Below are 5,518 nucleotides of genomic sequence, written 5' to 3'. Positions count from 1 at the left end.
AGGCTGGTAAGACTAATTTCAGTACTGGGAAAATTGGTTGAAACTATAGTAAAGAACAAAATGTCTGACATATTGATGAATATAAATTTGGGGGGAAGAGTCAACATGGTTTTTGTAAAGGCAAATCATGCCTCACCAACCTACTAGAATTATCACAGTATCATAGAATATTAGGGTTGGAAGAGACTTCAGGAGGTCATCTAATTCAATCCCCTGCTCAAAGCAGAACCAACGCCAACTAAATCATCCCAGCCAGGCCTTTGTCAAGCTGGGCCTTAAAAACCTCTAAGGATGGAGATTCCACCACCTCCCTAGGGAACCCATTCCAGTGCTTCACCACCCTCCTAGTGAAATAGTGTTTCCTAATATCCAACCTAGACCTCCCCAACTGCAACTTGAGACCATTGCTTCTTGTTCTGTCATCTGCCACCACTGAGAAGAGCCGAGCTCCATTCTCTTTGGAACCCCCCTTCAGGTAGTTGAAGGCTGCTATCAAATCTCCCCTCACTCTTCTCTTCTGCAGACTAAATAACCCCAGTTCCCTCAGCCTCTCCTCGTAAGTCATGTGCCCCAGCCCCCTCATCATTTTCGTTGCCCTCCGCTGGACACTCTCGAATTTGTTCACATCCCTTCTGTAGTGGGGGGACCAAAACTGGACACAATAATCCAGGTGTGGCCTCACCAGTGCCGAATAGAGGGGAATAATCACTTCCTTCTATCTGCTGGCAATGCTCCAACGAATAAAGCCCAATATGCCATTGGCCTTCTTGGCAACAAGGGCACATTGTTGACTCATATTCAGCTTCTTGTCCACTGTAATCCCCAGATCCTTTTCTGCAGAACTGCTGTTTATCTAGTCGGTCCCCAGCCTGTAGCAGTGCATGGAACAGGTAATCATCAAGTGACCCATCTCCTGTCTCCCAGTTCCCAGCTTCTAGCAAAAGGAGGCTAGGGACACCATCCCTGCCAGTACTGGTTAATATCCATTGATAGACCTATCCTCTATGAATTTATATAGTTCTTTTTTGAACCCTGTTATTGTCTTGGCCTTCACAAAGTCCTCTGGCAAGGAGTTCCACAGGTTGACTGTGTGTTATGTGAAAAAATACTTCCTTTTGTTTGTTTTAAACCTGCTGCCTATTGATTCCATTTGGTACCACCTAGTTCTTGTGTTATGAGAAGGAGTAAACAACACTTCCTTATCTACTTTTTCCATGCTAGTCATGATTTTATAGAACTCTGTCCTATCCCCTCTTAGTCGTCTCTTTTCTGAGCTGAAAAGTCCCAGTCTTATTAATCTCTCCTCACATGGCAGCCGTTCCATACCCCTAATCATTTTTGTTGCCCTTTTCTGAAACTTTTCCAACTCTAATATAACTTTTTTTGAGACGGGGTAACCACATCTGCACACAGTATTCAAGATGTGGGCGTACCATGGATTTATATAGAGGGAAAATGATATTGTCTGTCTTATTATCTATGCTTTTCCTAATGATTCTCAATATTTTGATAGCTTTTTTTTTTTTGACTGCTGCTGCACACTGAGTGGATGTTTTCAGAGAACTCTTCACAATGACTCCAGGATCTCTTTCTTTAGTGGAAACAGCTAATTTAGACCCAAACATCTTATATATATAGCTGGGATTATGTTTTCCAGTGTGCATTACTTTGCATTTATCAACATTGAATTTCATCTGCCATTTTGTTTCCCAGTCATCCAGTTTTGTGAAATCATTTTGAAGTGCTTCTCAGTCTGCTTGGGACTTAACTATCTTGAGCAGTTTTGTATCATCTGCAAATTTTACCACCTCACTGTTTATCCCTTTTTCCAGATCATTTATGAATATGTTGAATAGGACTGGTCCAACGACAGACCTCTGGGGGACACCACTATTTACCTCTCTCGATTCTGAAAACTGACTATTTATTCCTACCCTTTGTTTCCTGTCTTTTAACCAGTTACCAATCCATGAGAAGAAATTCCCTACAAAAAGTAATTTTCCTTCTTGTCAACTGTTGGAAATGGGCCACCCTGATTGCATTGGCCTTGTTAGCATTTTCCTTCCCTTGGTATTCACCCCTTCTTGTCAACTGTTGAGAATAGGCCACTTTCACCTTAATTGAATTGGCTCGTTAGCACTTACCCCCACACTTGGTAGGGCAACTCCCATCTTTTCATTTGCTATGATATATATTCTGCTTATTGTATTTTTCACTCCATGCATCTGATGGAGTGGGTTTTAGCCCACAAAAGCTTATGCCCAAATAAATTTGTGAATCTCTAAGGTGCCACAAGGACTCCTTGTTGTTTTTCCTTTTATCCTCTGACATCTTACTTTGCTTAAGAACCTTTGGTGAGGGACCCTGATAAAACTAAGTATACTATATCCGCTGAATCCCCCTTGTCCACCAGCTTGTTGACCCCATCAAATGGCCATTGGGCTTGAAAATTCGTGGTGACTGGGGGAGGTCCTGGACGATTGGAAAAAGGCAAATATAGTGCCCATATTTTAAAAAGGGAAGAAAGAGAACCTGGGGAACTACAGATCAGTCAGCATCACTTCAGACCCTGGCAAAATCATGGAGCAGGTCCTCAAGGAATCCATTTTGAAGCACTTAGAGGAGAGGAAGGTGATCAGGAACAGTCAACATGGATTCACCAAGGGCAAGTCAATCCTGACCAACCTGATTGCCTTCTATGATGAGATAACTGGCTCTGTGGGGAAAGCAGTGGACGTGTTATTCCTTGACTTTAGCAAAGCTTTTGATACGGTCTCCCACAGTATTCTTGCCAGCAAGTAAAAGAAGTATGGATTGGATGAATGGACTATAAGGTGAATAGAAAGCTGGCTAGATTGTCCGGCTCAATGGGTAGTGATCAATGGCTCCATGTCTAGTTGGCAGCTGGTATCAAGCGGAGTGCCCCAGGGGTTGGTCCTGGGGCAGGTTTTGTTCAAAATCTTTATTAATGACCTGGATGACGGATTAATTGCACCCTCAGCAAGTTCACAGATGGCACTAAGCTGGGGGGAGAGGTATATTCACTGGAGGGTAGGGATATAGTCCAGAGTGACCTAGACAAATTGGAGGATCGGGCCAAAAGAAATCTGATGAGGTTCAACAAGGATAAGTGCAGAGTCCTGCACTTAGGACGGAAAAATCCTGTGCACAGCAACAGGCTGGGGACCAACTGACTAAGCAGCAGTTCTGCAGAAAATGACCTGGGGATTACAGTGGACGAGAAGCTGGATATGAGTCTGCAGTGTGCCCTTGTTGCCAAGAAGGCCAATGGCATATTGGGCTGAATTAGTAGGAGTATTGTCAGCAGATCGAGGGAAGTGATTATTCCCATCTATTCGGCACTGGTGAGGCCACATCTGCGGTATTATGTCCAGTTTTGGTCCCCCCACTACAGAAGGGATGTGGACAAATTGGAGAGAGTCCAGCGGAGGGCAATGACAATGATTAGGGGGCTGAGGCACATGACTTTCAAGAAGAGGCTGAGGGAATTGGGATTGTTTTGTCTGAAGAAGAGAAGAGTGAGGGGGGATTTGATAGCAGCCTTCAACTACCTGAGGGGGTGTTTCAAAGAGGATGGAGCTCGGCTGCTCTCAGTGGTGGCAGATGACAGAACAAGAAGCAATGGTCTCAAGTTGCAGTTGGGGAGGTCTAGGTTGGATATTATAAAAAAATGATTTAACTAGGAGGGTGGTGAAGCACTGGAATGGGTTCCCTAGGGAGGTGGTGGAATCTCCATCCTTAGAGGTTTTTAAGGCCCAGCTTGACAAAGCCCTGGCTGGGATGATTTAGTTGGTGTTGGTCCTGCTTTGAGCAGGGGGTTGGACTAGATACCTCCTGAGGTCCCTTCCAACCCTAATCTTCTATGATTCTATGATCATCCTTACTGCTCAGCTGCCCTCGAGGTAGCCCTGTGATTAATAGGAACCATAAACAGTGATGACAAGCCTGGATTCCAGGAATAGAGCCTGCAGCAGGGCTGGGGCTGCAGTCCAGTGGGGCAGCATCACCACATGTCCCCTGTGATTTGGCCTCCTGCAGTTTGCCATTGGCTGTGTCGGGGTTAAGCTATGGAACTCCCAGCCACAAGATATCAATGGGGCCAAAAGCTTCTCAGGATTCAGCAAGGGATCAGATGTTTAAATGGGTAATCAGAAAATTCAATTACAGTACTGAGAATTTTTTTAAAAAACGTCTTATAAGGGCTGTAAACCTTCCTGATTTACATAAAAAAAATATGTCTATCTAGTGGGTGTCAGTGGGAAACTTTCCCTAGGATCAGTGTGTCTCTTAGTTCCCTGTTGCAGGGCTTCTTCCTCCTTCCTTTGCAGCATCTCGTACTGGCCACTGGATACTGGGCTAGACAGACTGCAGGTCTGATCTAGTCTGGCAGTGCCTATCTTCCTATTGGTAGTATAAATCCAAGACAATATATTTGCTGATTTTCCTTGAGGTCCTGGGAATCTCTAGACTTTCACTGAGAGCAGAAAGTTGTCTAGCTAAATATCATCTAGTCTCCTGTTCATTTTCTTTTCAGGAAGGAAAGTTCAAAAGTCCCCTGATCTGCCCAGTACATCATGTCAGCTGTCAATGACACCAAATTCAACTCTGCAGTGTTCCTTCTCACTGGGATACCTGGGCTGGAAGACGTCCATCTCTGGATCTCCATCCCCTTCTGCTTAATGTATGTTATTTCAATAGTAGGAAATTCAGTCATTCTGTTCATTATAAAAACAGATCCAAGCCTCCATGAGCCCATGTACATTTTCCTTTCCATGTTGGGCGTCACAGACCTTGGCATATCAATAACCACCATACCTACGATACTGGGCATATACTTGTTTAACTCTGGGAGAATCAGCCTCGATGCCTGTTTTGCCCAGCTCTTCTTCATCCATTTGCTTTCAAAAATTGAATCCTCCATTCTCTTGTTGATGGCCTTTGACTGCTTCATCGCCATCTGTAACCCACTGAGATATGCCTCCATCTTAACTCAACCAAGAATAGCCAAGATGGGACTGGTGGCTGTTCTAAGATCGGTGGCTGTAATACTCCCACTCCCCATTCTCCTGAAACAGTTTCAATACTGTTGAGACAATATCCTCTCCCATTCCTACTGTCTGCACCAGGATGTCATGAAGGCGGCTTGTTCAGACATTTCAGTGAACAGCATCTATGGCTTGTTTCTTAAAGTCGTCACCGTTGGATTGGACTCGTTCCTCATCTTCCTCTCTTATGTGATGATTGTCAAAACAGTGCTGAGCGTTGCATCCCACACAGAGTGCCTGAGGGCCCTGAACACCTGCGTCTCCCACCTCTGCGCTGTCATGCTCTTCTACATATCATACATCGGCCTGTCTTTGATACACAGATTCGGAAATAGCTCTACTCACTTGCTTCAGATAATCCTTGGCTACGTCTACCTGCTGGTCCTGCCCCTGATGAACCCAATTGTGTACAGCGTGAAAAGCAAACACCTTCGTGAGAGGATAATCAGGGC

The 5,518-nt window shown here is 44.6% G+C and overlaps 1 pseudogene; it reads left to right on the top strand.

Moving 5' to 3' along the window:
• Positions 1–4,595: 4,595 nt before the first annotated feature.
• LOC112107346 overlaps positions 4,596–5,518 on the top strand; it is a 5,712-nt pseudogene continuing 4,789 nt past the window's right edge.

This window comes from Terrapene carolina, unplaced genomic scaffold, assembly GCF_002925995.2.
Source record: "Terrapene carolina triunguis isolate 2854851 unplaced genomic scaffold, T_m_triunguis-2.0 Scaffold511, whole genome shotgun sequence".
NCBI lineage: Eukaryota > Metazoa > Chordata > Testudines > Emydidae > Terrapene > Terrapene triunguis.
Note: the sequence above shows the minus strand (reverse complement) of the source record. Positions and strands in the feature narration are given on the sequence as shown.